General features: G+C 43.7%; 1 protein-coding gene across 1 annotated transcript in view; it reads left to right on the plus strand.

Annotated features, from left to right (window-relative positions):
• The window catches only part of SLC25A26 (solute carrier family 25 member 26), a 210427-nt gene that overhangs the window by 150180 nt on the left and 45083 nt on the right, over positions 1 to 15164 (plus strand). The gene's annotated exons all lie outside the window — the stretch shown is intronic.

Raw genomic sequence — 15164 nt, forward strand, 5'->3', positions numbered from 1 at the left:
ATATGTTTTTTTTTTAGCAAACACCCTGGAGAATACAATGGTGGTCGATGCAACTTTTTATCTCGCACGGTATTTGCGCAGCAATTTTTCGAATGCTTTTTTTTGGAAAAAAAAACAGTTTTGTGCTTAAAAAAAAAAAAACAGTAAAGTTAGCCCAATTTTTGCATAATGTGAAAGATGAAGTTACACCGAGTAAATAGATACCTAACATGTCACTCTTCAAAATTGCACACGCTCGTGGAATGGCTCCAAACGTTGCTACTTAAAAATCCCCATAGGCGACGCTTTAATTTTTTTACTGATTACATGTTTTGAGTTACAGAGGAGGGCTAGAATTATTGCTCTCGCTCTAACGTTTGCAGGAATATGGCATGACAGGTCCTCTTTACAGTGACATATGGGGTCAATAAGACCCGACATCTCACCTCTAAGCTGGGAAGCCTGAAATAAAAAAAAAATGATCCGAGTATGGCTGGGTATCTCCGAGTATGGCTGGGTATCTCTGGGTATGGCAATTTATGGCAGGGTATTGCAGAGTACTGGCAGGGTATTGCAGAGTATTGGCTGGAATTGTACTGCAGAGTATTGGCTGGAATTGTACTGCAGAGTATTGGCTGGAATTGTACTGCAGAGTATTGGCTGGAATTGTACTGCAGAGTATTGGCTGGAATTGTACTGCAGAGTATTGGCGGGGTACTGCAGAGTATTGGCGGGGTACTGCAGAGTATTGGCGGGGTACTGCAGAGTATTGGCGGGGTACTGCAGAGTATTGGCGAGGTACTGCAGAGTATTGGCGGGGTACTGCAGAGTATTGACTGGTATTGCAGAGTATTGGCAGGGAATTGGGGGGTTAAATTTCGGTGAGCGGCGATGTGGGCACTGCAGATGCTGCCCACAGCGCTGCTGACACCGATCTCTTCCCCCTCCGCTGTACCGATCGGTACAGAGAGGGGGGCGAGAGGAACCGGCGTCATGGTTTGTTTACAAGTGATCGCTCCGTCATTTGACGGAGCGATCACGTGGTAAACGGCCGCGATGAGCGGCCGTTTACCGTGATCTGTGATGCGCCGGGTCCTCAGGACATGGATGCTGTCGAGTGCGCACCCCAGGGGGCGCGCAAGAGCGGAATTCTGGGAGGACGTCATATGACGGCCTCTCAGAGTTAAACAACCGCCCCGTCATTCGGCTATGGGCCGGTTGTTAAGTGGTTAAGCTGACTTTTTATAAAAGAGTAATCACAGTTAGGGGAGGTCTGAATTTTGCTCTTGTTCACTACTACACATAATAACACTTGTAATCACATTCACTTATACAGGGTAAAACAGCATCACATGTAGTAGAAACTAGTAAGTAAATTTAAGTACACCCAGTTATTACCTTGCTCACAGAAAGAGTGGTAAGCGGTCAAATCCAAGCAAACTAAGGGGCCTATGAGTTGTCATTGACACGAGCGCAAAACCTGCTACATCATACCTTCACTGTCATTGTGCTATTGCTGGGTGTCCAGGGCATCCCTGTACCTTTATGGAGGAGTGGACTCCCTCCAGGTATACCTGGCCTTACTCTATGAATTATTTTATATGTGCTCAAACTCAGGAGACTATCAAAATTATTAGTTACACTGGAGTGCCATGGCCGCTGCAGCTTACACATGTATTTGCAAAGGAAACCCCTTGGTTTTAATGTAAACCGGTAGACGGGGTTAATTTGGTTTGTTGCAGGCTGGCTGCTAAGTGAGCTGGGAATTTTTGTTTGATGTTTTTTGGCGTGTCGCCCTTCCATGTACTCCTTGCTGCAAAGGCTACTCATAAGTTGGGGTGGTTCTCCTTTGTACCTTTGGTAATTGGAGAGGGGACGCACTGGATACCTCCATTGCCATTGTGCTATTGCTGGGTGTCCAGTGCGTCTCTGTACCTTTTTAAGGAGGAGTGGGGTGGGCTCCCTCCAGATATACCTACTCTTAATCTATCTATTATGTATGTACTCCAACTCAGGAGACTCTCAAAATTATAAAGTTAGGAATGCTGTACACTGGAGTGCTATGATGTGGCTGCTGCAGCTTACACATGTATTTGCAAATGTGTGCAAACTAAACCCCTTGGTTTTAATGAGAACTGTAAGATAGGACAATTCGGTTTATTGCAGGCTGGCTGGTAAGTGAGTTGGGGATTTTTCTTTTACATCAAACCAATCTATTGTCCTATATACCATGATCAGTGAAAGAAAATCCCAAATTGGGTTGTCACCAGAACAGAAATAAGGGAGAAATCTTCCAGTGGCCATACTAGTTCTGGTGACAACCCAATTTGGACGTCAGGGGAAAATCTTAGCCCCTCCTGCTGTAGTCCTTAGATCAGGGAAGGAGAGCAGCAGGCGGTCACGTGATTGCACATCGATGATGTGAAAAAAGGTATTTAGCTGCTGAATTTCCAAAAATGTGTAGTATATCTTATTATTAAAGCGGGGCTGGCAGTAATTGGGACACTAGGGGCTAGGGGAGGGGCAGGTTTTTTTATCAGCTCACACACTAGTAAGTGATGGGGAGAGAGGGAGGGGGAGAGCAGCTGAATGACGAAGGCATGTAAACTGATCACGGTATCATGGATCAGCAGGGGTGGCACATTAACAGGCAGGATCAACCCGCTATATTACAACATAGAATGGGACAAATGACACTGCACAAGCACTATGCAGTTTAACGTTCTGTAAAGGAACAGGATCTTTTTTTTATTTTTTGGGTTACAACTACTTTAAGCATTCACTCTTGTGGGGGGGCATGTTTGCCCACACAGAATGCACAGATGTTCTGTGCATCCGAGTACAGGCAGTCCCATTCACGTCAATTGGTGTGCAGTGGCTGCATGAACACTGCCGCAGCTCGCAGTTTGACAGCTCGGCGGGTACCTGTCCCTGAACGCAGACAATGTGAGTTTGGTGACACACACACGGATGTCAAATTGGGAGCAACAGCTGTGTCCGTGCAGCCGCTGCATGCCATTTGACATGGATGGGACTGCCTGCATGCGGATGCACAGAACACCTCCCAAGGGTGTATACTTAAGTACTGCCGTGTGAACAAAGCTTTATTTACAGTGGCAGTTTCCTGTTCTAAGCCCAGCACATGCAGTGGGATGGATCTGCAAAACTTAACAGTCAAAAGGCACTTCCTGTTATGGGCTGGGGTGACAACATATAGCACAGGTATGGTCCACCGTTGTCACTGTCAGGACCTTAGACCATGACGGTGATCTTCAGTCGGTGCTGGAGCAACTGCATCTATACACAAAATGGCTGAAAAAAGAAATGAAAAAAAGTAAAACTCAGCATATCATGAAACCGCATGGTAATTGTATATATCTTATCTAGATTTCATCTAATTTGGCTTCTAATTTAATAAAATGCAGTAAGTGCAGGAACACAAAGCCTTGGTTTCGGATTGATCGTATTTCACTGTAGGTTTGACCTCTGCTGCAGGTTTGTGCGATGCATCATGAAGTATTTATCACTGAGAGCGATGACCGATTTCCTGTGAGATCCCAGTGTGTCAGCTCGGCCTATGGCCGTGACATTGATTTCTTCTCACTGTCAGTTCCTGTCTTAACAGATAACCATTCTTTCATGCCGGGACATCTGTCAAGATTTTTGTTTCTTCCCTGGAAGTCTAACTAAAGCAGAGTCGTGTAGTAATCATTAATCATGACATAACTAATTAAAAATTCCTTTTCTGCGTTTCTGATTCAAAACCATTGAATGCGGGCGAATACAAAGGGAAATTGTTACAGCATGTATGAGAGGAACTAAGATTTCAAAAAAAAAAAAAGTTTACTTCAAGAAAATGAAACTTGTTCATGGATGGGTTTGTGTGTGCATGTGATTTTTTTATTTTTATTTTTTGCAGTTAAAGAGAATCTGTCATTGGTTAGTTTGATAGCGGAGAAAAAAAAAAAACTCTCAGGGTATTGACTTTTTTTTATTTCTTTTTTTTTCTCTCTTACGTTCACTTCCTGTCCCAGAAACACAACAGGAAGTAAGAAGAAACCTCCGCAAAGCGAGGGGGAATTTCTTCAAAGTTCCTTTTTAGTTTGGCTCCACATCCTCTAGCGCCACCACTCTTGTATTTCTGGTGTATGCACAGATGTGCCGAAAATGTCTCCACCCAGCCTTTGAGTTCTGGAACGTGGCCAGTCAGGTCTGGGTTACAGACCACGGGTGACGTCGCGCAGCGCCGGCTGGTCCGTGAGTATACCTAGAGCGGCGTGTACTACAAGGAAGTAGGCCGCTTGTGCTTACAATTACCCTTCACCATGCCAATAGTCGCTGTGAGCCAACTGATCTACACAGGCCAGGAGAGGAGGCTACTTTGGAGCTGTTCATGATGTTTTATACTGGATGTTTGTGAGTGCAACCCTCGTTTTTTATATATTAAACCTCAGTAATTAAAGAAATAACACACTAGGGCTGGCGTGCGCTCTGTATATTATGGGTTCTGGCAGAGGCCTTCTACGTAGATGTGGGGAATTTACCACGCGTTCAAAAACATGGCAGGTTTTGGCACTTCCATTACAGCCTTGCTTTTTGCCAGAGGGCTCTGCCGGGACCCATACACTTTTGGTGACTATAGATGTGCTGCTTTGCAGCACAAAATAATAATAATTAAAAGATTATCCAAATGTTAGGGAGGGGGTGCAGACAGGGCAAAATTAAGTTAATTAGGGTGAAAGTTTGCTTTAAGCTGGCCACACACATAGGGGGAGATTTACTAAAAGTAGTGAACACGGTATCTGGTGCAGCTCTGCATAGTAACCAATTGGCTTCCAATTTTTTTGGCAAAGCTTAAAACGGAGTTCTAGTCCCCCAACCATTTTTTTTTTCTAACCGCTTAAGCCCCGGACCATTTGGCTGGCCAAAGACCGGACCGCTTTTTGCAATTCGGCACTGCGTCGCTTTAACTGACAGTTGCGCGGTCGTGCGACGAGGCTCCCAAACAAAATTGACATCCTTTTTTCCCCACAAAGAGCTTTCTTTTGGTGGTATTTGATCACCACTGCGGTTTTTATTTTTTTCACTATAAACAAAAAAAGAGCGTCAATTTTGAAACAAACACATTATTTTTAACTTTTTGCTATAATAAATATCTCCAAAAAATATATAAAAAAATATTTTTTTTCCTCAGTTTAGGCCGATATGTATTTTTTACATATTTTTGGTAAAAAAAAATCACAATAAGTGTATATTGATTGGTTTGCGCAAAAGTTATAGTGCCTACAAAATAGTGGATAGTTTTATGGCATTTTTATAATTTTTTTTTTTTTTTTACTAGTAATGGCGGCGATCAGCAATTTTTATCGTGACTGCGACATTATGGCAGACATGTCGGACAATTTTGACACATTTTTGGGACCATTGGCATTAACCACTTCAGCCCCGGAAGAATTTGCCTCCTTCCTGACCAGAGCACTTTTTGCGATTCGGCACTGCGTCGCTTTAACTGACAATTGTGCGGTCGTGCGACGAGGCTCCCAAACAAAATTGACATCCTTTTTTTCCCACAAATAGAGCTTTCTTTTGGTGGTATTTGATCACCTCTGCGGTTTTTATTTTTTGCGCTATAAACCAAAAAAGAGCGACAATTTTGAAAAAAATGCATTATTTTTTTACTTTTTGCTATAATAAATATCCCCCAAAAATATATAAACAAAAAACAATTCTTTCCTCAGTTTAGGCAGATACGTATTCTTCTACATATGTTTGGTAAAAAAATCGCAATAAGCTATTATTGATTGGTTTGTGCAAAAGTTAGCGTTTACAAAATAGGGGATAGATTTATGGCATTTTTATTAATTTTTTATTTTTTTTAAATGGCGGCGATCAGTGATTTTTATCGTGACTGCAACATTATGGAGCACACATCGGCCATTTTTGACATTTTTGGGACCATTGTCATTTATACAGCAATCAGTGCTATACAAATGCACTGATTCCTGTGTAAATGGCACTGGCAGTGAAGGGGTTAACTACTAGGTGGCAGTGTAGGGGTTAAGTGTGCCCTAGGGGTGTGTTGCTAACTGTGGGGGGCATGACTGTGTATGACACGTCACTGATCTCTGCTCCCGATCACAGGGAGCAGAGATCAGTGACACTGTCACTAGGCTTGTTTATATTGGCATCTCCCGAATCTTCCTTCTTGTGAGGCGATCGTGGGTATCCCCACAGCGATCGAGTCTGCGGAACCCGCGACCGGACTCGCACAGTTTGCCACGCGCGCTGGCCGCCTCTTAAAGGGCAGCGAACAGGTATGAGATTCTGCCTGTATGAGCCCTTCTGCCATCATATAGCGGCGTGAGGCGGTCGGCAAGCGGTTAAAACAGCGATTAAAATTGCATTGATTACTGTAAAAATGTCACTGGCAGTGAAGGGGTTAACACTAGGGTGCAGTGAAGGGGTTAATATGTGTCCAAGGGAGTGTCCTAACTGAAGGGGGGATGCAATTGTGCAGGGAAACTAAGAGATCGCTGTTCATACTCTGTATGAACAGACGATCTGCTCAGAGAACCGGAAACTGTGTGTTTACACACACAGCTCCCGGGTTCTCAGTGTGCCCCGAGCGATCGCGGGAGCCCGGCGGTGATCGAGACTGCCGGGCACTCGCATCGGCTCAGGGAGCGAGCGTGGGACGCGCGCAAGCGCCCCCTAGTGGCCGTTTATGTTACCGATGTAACATAACGGCGATTCCCACAGCCAAGTCATGTTGCCGCAGTACAACTGTGGCTGCTGATCGGCTAGCGGTTAAAGACTGCTCTGCAACTGTCTCAACCTGTAAATGAACATTTCTAACATGTCATATTTTTTGCGCTTTTACATTCTTTAAAAATCGTTTTTTACTTACTGATCTCGGAAGCAGGCAGGTTCCATTTTAGTTGTGGGCATCTAAAGCCCTCCGTGTTAATTTCCTGGATTTCTGTGCAGCTGTCTACCCATCATGCATCGCTAACACCAAATCTTGCACATGCTCAGTAATGCCTCTATATAATCTATATATATATAATTTTGTATATATATATTTGATATAGTGATGATGTGTAGCCCGCGCTGAGACTGTATAGCATTGAGCAGACTTGTAATGTAACTGTGTGCAGGGAGAGAGAGGAGCTGTCAGAATTCATCGGTGATGTCGGAGGTGGGCGGGACCGAGCAGCAATCGAACACCAGCCAATTATTGGGCTTCTTAAGAAAGAGGGCGGAGCTGCATACATGTAGCGCCCCACCCTGACCCCATCCTATTGGCTGATGTTCGATAGCGGCTCGGTTCCACCCACCCCCGACATCACAGATGAATTCTAACAGCTCCTCTCTCTCCCTGCACACAGTTACCTTACAAGTCTGCTCAATGCTATAGCGATAATGTGTAGTCTGCGATGAGACCGTATAACATTGTGCAGACTTGTAATGTAACTGTGTGCAGGTAGAGAGAGGAGCTGTCAGAATTCATTGGTGATGTCGGGAGTGGGAGGGAACGAGCAGCTATCGAACACTCCTGACATCACCGATTAATTCTGACAGCTACTCTCCCTGCATACGTGAGATTTCAGTAGTAGGCGATTCACAAGGAGTCATGGGATACATGACGCATCGCAAGGAGGAAGTTATGTATAAATAGAAAAAAATAGAAAAAAAAATGGTATTTAACAGCAAAAAAAAAAAAAAAGAAGGCCATTGTGAAAACTATGAGCTAAGGGCATGCAGCACATCCAAAGAGAAAAAGATGGTTGGAACAGATTCTGTCTGCACCTGTTTTAGTACATCTCCCCCATAGTTTTCTCCATCCACACTACACAGGATGAATGGACGAATCTTCAGGTGCAGCTCTTGTATTTTGACAGCCAGCCCCACCAGCTGTCAAAATACTCAAACTGTACTTGCACTGGATGCAGATGCTGTTTGACCAATCTTTCTGTCTGGCTCCTTTGATTTTTCATTTGAGGTATGTTGGTTAGGGGGCACAACACAACACTCCACAGAAACTGCCCTACTAAAATTCATTAACAACATACTAACTGCTAAAACAAATGGCCCTTACTTTTTACCTATACTGTTAAACCTTTCCGCTCCTTCTTAAAGAACTCCACTCCTTTGGTCTCCAAGACTTTGATCTTCCCTGGTTCTCCTCCTGCCTATTTAAGCACCCCTTCAGTGTCGCCTACGACTATTTCCTCCTCTCTTCTTCCTGTAGGGTGCCCCAAGGCTCTGTTCCTGAACCCCTTCTATTCTCTATGTATACCCCCTTCCTTGGTCAGTTGATAACGTCCCATGGTTCCTAATACCATATCTTTGCTGATGACAGATCTAACTCTCTACTCCCCACCTCCCCCCTTAAGTCTCTTCGCACCTCACTACTACTTGAAATCATATCCCCTGACTCTTCCATCAAGATCAATAGCACAACTATCAGTCCATTATTCCAGGGTGCTTGGTGTAATCATGGACTCTCGTTTTTCAGCCTCAAATCCAATCACTGCCCATATTTTGCCACCTTCACTTCTCTTATATCTCCAAAATATGCCTCTTTTTAACCAATGACCGCACCAAGCTACTAATTCACTCCTTTGTTATCTCTTCCTTTGATTATTTCATCTCACTCTTCAGTGGCCTACCACTACACAAGCTATTTCCTCTTTGATATATAATGTACAGGGGTAGGACAAAATTATCGAAACAAGTACGGTAAAAGAAAAAAAATGTTGTCTAATATGGTGTTGGACCGCCTTTGGCATCCAACGGGGCCTGAATTCTCTTGGAGTTGACAAATATAAGTCTTGGATGGGGGTTAATGGAATCTGATGACACTCTTTATGCAAAAATCTGGATCACAATCCAGTGCAATGTCCTTATGTCTCTTTCGGTCATTTGACCATGTTGACCACGATTATTCTTATCAGACGATGTTTTCCTGGAAACTGTATAAGCCGTCATAACATTTTGACACTGTTCCTCGCAACACTGCAAATAAATTGGTAACTTCAGTCTCAGAGGCACCAGCTAAGTGGTCACTAGCAATTCGCCCTCTTTGAAGGTCAGTAAGCTCTGACTTGATACAAGGTAATACGGACATATAATCACATCCATAGGTTGGACTTGATGGAGTTTTTTCAACCTCACCTACTATGCAACTTTACCTATAAATGTTAGTTCCCAGTTATCATATATACATTTAGGAAAGAATCCAGGCCTTTTTTAAAGCAATCTACTGAGCTGGCCAGAACAGCTCTTGAGGGAGTCTATTTCACATTTTCACAGCTCTTATGCCCTGTACACACGATCGGAATTCTCGTCGGAAAAAGCTCTGATGGTTTTCCCGACAGAATTCGGCTCAAGCTGTCTTGCCAACACACGGTGACATCAAATTCCGATATTTTATGACGTACAACGCGTACGACGTGACTAGAAAAAGGAAGTTCAATAGCCAGTAGCTGTCTCGTAGTTGAATCTGAGCATGCGTGATTTTTGGCGTGTCGGAATTGCATACACACGATCGGAATTACCGATAGAAAGTTTTTCCGTCTGGAAAATTGAGAACATGCTATCAATTTTTGGCTGGCGGAAATTCGGACAGCTAAATTCCGATGGAGCATACACACGGTCGCATTTTCCGATGAAAAGCTCTCATCTGTCTTTTTCTGGCCGGAATTCCGATCGTGTGTACGCTGCATTACTTTGAAGAAACCTTTCCTGTATTTGGAGATTAAATCTCTTTTCCTCTAGACTTAAAGAGTGCATACAAAATGTATGGTCTCCCTTTATATTGTAAAGTGCTGCACATGCTGTTGGCGCTTTATTAATTCTTTATTATAATAATAATAACTGATAGGAAACTGGGACTACTTGGTACATTTGACTTTTCATGATGTCATGTACTCACACTGACAAAATCCATCTTGCGATCACCATACACCTTACAATCTGACCATACAGTGAAATGGGGTTGATTTACTAAAACTGGAGAGTGCAAAATCTGGTGTAGTTCTACATAGAAACCAATCAGTTTCTGTTTTTTTTTTTTTTTTTTTTTTGTCAAAGCTTAATTGAAGAAGCTGAAGTTAGAAGCCGATTGGCTACCATGCACCGCTTCACCATATTTTGCACTCTCCAGTTTTTGTAAATCAACTCCAATCTCTGTACAGTGAACTTTAGTTACAAAGACTGATCTGAGGACCTACCTAAACCATCCGAATAAGACTGGCCCTTACATTACATTTGTTTTTGGTACATCTAAAGGAGATTGTACAATGATATTGTATGTGGTGAGCCATAGCTATTATCTACAATGCTGTTTCTACCTGAACATAGTGAATTGAGTAGCCATGTATTTCAGTTGTCCTAAAACCACTCGTCAGCTGGTTTTAAGAGTACGGTTGAGCCAACGTCCCTGGGTGAAATGTATCCGTTATAAAATGTTCTCGTATGTACTGGGATCAGATTGCCTACTTTGGTTCCCATTTAGATTTATTGCCCTACTTTGTATTGTATTTTCAGGGAAATTTAACGTACTGGATTTGTTGTTCAGCTACTGTGTTTCTGGCACTGGGCTTGTAACGCAATCGTCGCAGTTGGTGGGAGATCCCGGCCAAGAACTGCCAAGTTGATCTCCTTCCCGTCTCTTTAGGATTCTTCAGTTTTTAATGTCTTCTGCACAACCGTTGCTTTTTATCTTTATTTGTAATATGTATCATTTCTATGCATTTATTTGCACGTTAAAAATCAAACAAATGCGTACCGCAGGGAATCTTGTGTTTTTGAAATAGTGGCAACTGTGTTGTTGAGTGGACTGTTCATAAACTTTCAATAACTTTTTACGAATACAATCCTGACATGTCACATTATGCAGCAACGGCATCCTTTTGTAAGAAGCTCCATATTTTATCATACTACTAACCACCAAAAAAATTAGAGTGTAAATAAGCACACTGATGCTTTTGCTTAGCGGAAAGCTGTCGTGTTTATTTGTGGTGGTAATACCGATGCTAAATGTTTGGCTTGTTTAATTTGGTTGTTCACCAACCTCTGAACAAGCAAAATTTGGCCTGAACCAGAAGCTCGTCCCTACTCGTAAGCTGCAAATACATGTTAGTTCTTGGGTTTAGACCAGTGGTCTCCAAACTGTGACCCAAGGGCTGGGTGCAGCACTTTGCTTGCCCTTATGTGGCCCTTGAGAAACGATTCCTCCCACGGACACCAACAAAGGGGCATAATTCCTCCTTCAGGCATCAACAATGTGGTATTATTCTTCCCCCTATGACTAAGCTCTGGGGGCAGAGCGAAATGTGTCAGTCCATGGCCTGGTGGGAGCCCAGGCTGAAGTTGTCTCTCTCATCACCTTCAAACTACTGTGTGGCATAGGGGACATTCTCTTTCTTTCCTTAAGTAACTACAGGAGCTGGGACAAGCTTCATCTCCCCCCACTGGCACTTCCGCAGCAGACTCTGAACCCTTCATATCACCCCCCCCCCCACTGAGCCTGAGCAGCACACTAACCAATTAGCGGGTGACAATAGGGCACTATTCCTCCAACTAATACCAGTGATGGGGAAATATTCCTCCTTTACTGACCACAAGGGCACAATGTAATTTTTTACTATTGACTACCAAGTCTGGAGGATGGTAAATTAACTTTTTTGTTTAGAAAGTTTGGCGACCCCTGCTTTAGACAATTTGACACCAAGGATTTTTGCTCATGCAATGTCAGGGCTGGGCTTAGCCCTTCCTCCTCTGAGCTGGCCACTCAGCTGTTGGCTAATTGCTAGCTCCTAGCTCTCCATAGGTACTCAGCTGTTGATGATATCCTGCTCGTACGTCACGCCTACTTAAGCCGTCCTGCCCAGAGGATCTCTGCCTTCGCCTTAGTCAACATCACAGAGATGCTCTCCTGCATTCCAGTTAAAAGACTTGCTTGGCTGACATCCCTTCTGGCTCCAGATCCTGCTTGCTGTTTTACTACGCTCATCTCTGGCTCCCTAACGTTTGACTTGTCTGGCTATCCGTTCCGGTTCCTGAGCTCTGGCTATGTTTTGACTACGTTTGTTCTATTTATTGTTATTATTAAACAAGTGTGATTTAATTGTACTTCTGTCTTGGTCTAATTTCATGGTTTCTGACATGGTCTCTTTTACCTCCATTCCATACAGTGAGGATGGCTAATATGCAGTCCAGCACCTGACACCTTGAAAAATGAGTGTGTGTTCCTTGAAACAGGTTGTTGTAATTCTGGAACAACATATTGAGCTGCAAATACTGCTTAATACATCTCTTCTGTTTTACGTTTTATCTGCCTTGCAGCCTGGGATCTATGCTGTGAAGTCTGTGTGGGAGCACCAAACCAAAAACATGCATCTGCAAAATCGATTGGCAGGGGCAAACCGAGACTGGAGCCAGCAGACAGGCTGACTCTGCCTGTATTAGGTTGTATGCATAAAACAATCATCACGGAACGTTATCCGTGGTCGGGCAGAGCCGGAGGAAATGGACACCCACCAGCAGCACCGTGACAGTTACTACCAGATATAAGATCTGATTTTTCTGTTGTCCTGCTTTGTACGGCAATGTAATAGTTCTTGGCGTCAATTTGGTCATGTGACTTTGGATGTGAAATAACCACATGCTAGCAGATATTCAGACCTCTTAAAATGGGAAAGACAATGATGAAAAAGCAGAATATTTTATAAGTGCATGCCTTTGAGATATCTAAACGCAACCCACTACTTGAAACTTGTCCTGAAATCTGTAGCCTGCCGCTGCCGATCTCTCCTTCTGGAAATGCAATCTGCCTGGCTGTCTTGACGATTCAACTATTCCAATATTGAATCACTGACCTGGAACAGTGACTCAACAGCTTAAAGTGGTTGTAAAAGCTGAAGATTTTTGACCTTAATGTATTTTTTGCATTGAGATACAATACCTTCTGCATGCTACTCCCCTCAAGCCCCCAATACTTACCTGAGCTCAATCTTGATTCAGTGTTGTGCACAAGAGCAGAGGCTCTCGCCCTCTGTATTGGTTCATAGACATCAAAAGGAGCTATTAAATCCCTCTGCTGCCAGTCACAACCAGTGATGAGGGAGCAGGGGGCAGGGCCGAGCCCGGCGCCCAATCTCGATCCAGCGCTGTGCACGAGCAGAGGCTCTCGCCCTCTTTATTGGTTCAGAAACAGACTCCTTTCACACTGGGGCGCTTTGCAGGTGCTACAACGCTAAAATTGCCCTGAAAGAGCCGCTCCTCACACCCGAGGGCTTTCACCCTGGAGCGGTGTGCTGGCAGGACAATAAAAAAAAGTCCTGCTAGCAGCATTTTTGGAGTGGTGAAGGAGCGGTGTGTATACCCAATTCATTGAAATGAATGGGGTAGTGCAGCTATACTCGTGGGCAAAGTGCCACTGCAGCAGCTCTTTGCGGTGGTTTTATCCCTTTCTCGGCTGCTAGCAGGGGAGTAAAACCACCCCTGCTAGCGGCCAAATACCGCCGCTAAAACAACAGTAATGCGGTGTAAAAATAGAGCCGTTTTACTGCTGGCACCCGCACCGCCCCATTGTGAAAGGGGCCCAACAGGAGTCATTGAATCAGCCAGTGATGAGAGAGCAGGAGGCGGGGCCAAGCCATGTTCTGTGTGTCTATGAACACGCAGAACTGACTCGGGAGCAAGCCCACACAATTGCCCCCATAGCAGGCATCTTGCCATGGTGAGGCACTTAGTGAGGGGGAGGAGCCAGAAGCATCGGCGGGGAACTGAGATGAGGAGGATCAGGGCTGCTCTATATAAAACCATTGCACAGAGCACGTAAGTATTGCATGTTTATTATTTTTTTTTAGAAAATGTGATCCTTTAGAGTCACTTTGCGTATGCTTATTCCATATCTGTGGGGCTACTGTGGAAGCGCACAATCATAGTAGTCACTACTACTACAGTTATCTCTGTGATCTTTCCAGGGCCGTGCCAAGCTTTTGCCTTTATAGTATCCACAGTTGCTCAGTCAGCATGGCCGCTATTCAGAGAATACCTTTCTCAATAAATGCAAATGTTCTCTGATTGGGCAAAAATGAGATCCTAACATCACTGCCCCTCCTCTCCACCTTGTCCAGTCAGAGAAGGCCTTGTATTCGTTGAGAAAAATGTAGAGTGTTCTGTGAATGACTGGCATGTCGAGCGAGCAATCCTCTGTGTTCACAATGTAACCAGGCACCTGCAACTTGGAAAAATTGCTGCTATCGCTGTACAAGCAGTAACTAATACAGTGATTGTCTGCTTCCACAGTGGTCCCTTGGTATATGTATACTTACATTGGTCCAAGCTGGGCCAATATAACTGCGCAATAAAATCCATACCCCGGAGCTGTAAAGTTTATATGAGATTTCAATGGTTGGTTTAGATCTACTTTAACATTTTAAAAAGTATACGTGAACCCTTTCAGTTTAAAACAGGAATTATTGAGACAAAAATAAAACGGGAAATAAAAGGCAACACGTATATATAAAAAGCATCATAAATATATTTTTTATTTTTCTCAAAGTGATCAATATAATCTCTATATTCAGCTGCATAAGGGCCTTGGAGAGGTGGGTGTGGAGAAACAGTAGCACACTGATCTCCCCAGTGAACGGCTGTGCAGTCTGGCCATTGCTGGACAGTCAGTTTTCCTAGCACAACCAGAGAACTGACCACACTGAGATATGTGGTCAGTTTGAAAAAGGGGAGAGCAGGGGGACTGGTAGGATCACCAGGAATTTCACACAAAGAAAGCAATATAAAGAGAACAAGATACTTTTCACCACAAGTACATGATGCAACAGACACATATCAGGAATATGAGATGCTGGGGTAACATATTCTATAAACTTATTTCGTTATCCAATGGCAAAGCAGTATTGTGTCTTGTGTGAAAAAAAAAAGAAGAGAAGAGCAGAAAGGAGAGTTGCTGCTACCGTTTCAGTAAATTCAATTGTCGCATTCTGCATACTTACCGATATGTTTGGCCAAGTCCGTGGACACTGTCATCTCCATCCTTGGCTTGAAATCTGACTTTCTCTCCTCTTACTCCTCCCCACTCCCGCTTACAAAATTAGATTTTTTTTTCCAGAGAATAAATCTTTTTTTTTTTTACTTTTATTCAGTTTGCTTCC

Source organism: Lithobates pipiens, unplaced genomic scaffold, assembly GCF_037356315.1.
Source record: "Lithobates pipiens isolate NorthernLeopardFrog02 unplaced genomic scaffold, aLitPip1_a1.2 Scaffold_23, whole genome shotgun sequence".
In the NCBI taxonomy this organism is placed as follows: Eukaryota; Metazoa; Chordata; class Amphibia; order Anura; family Ranidae; genus Lithobates; species Lithobates pipiens.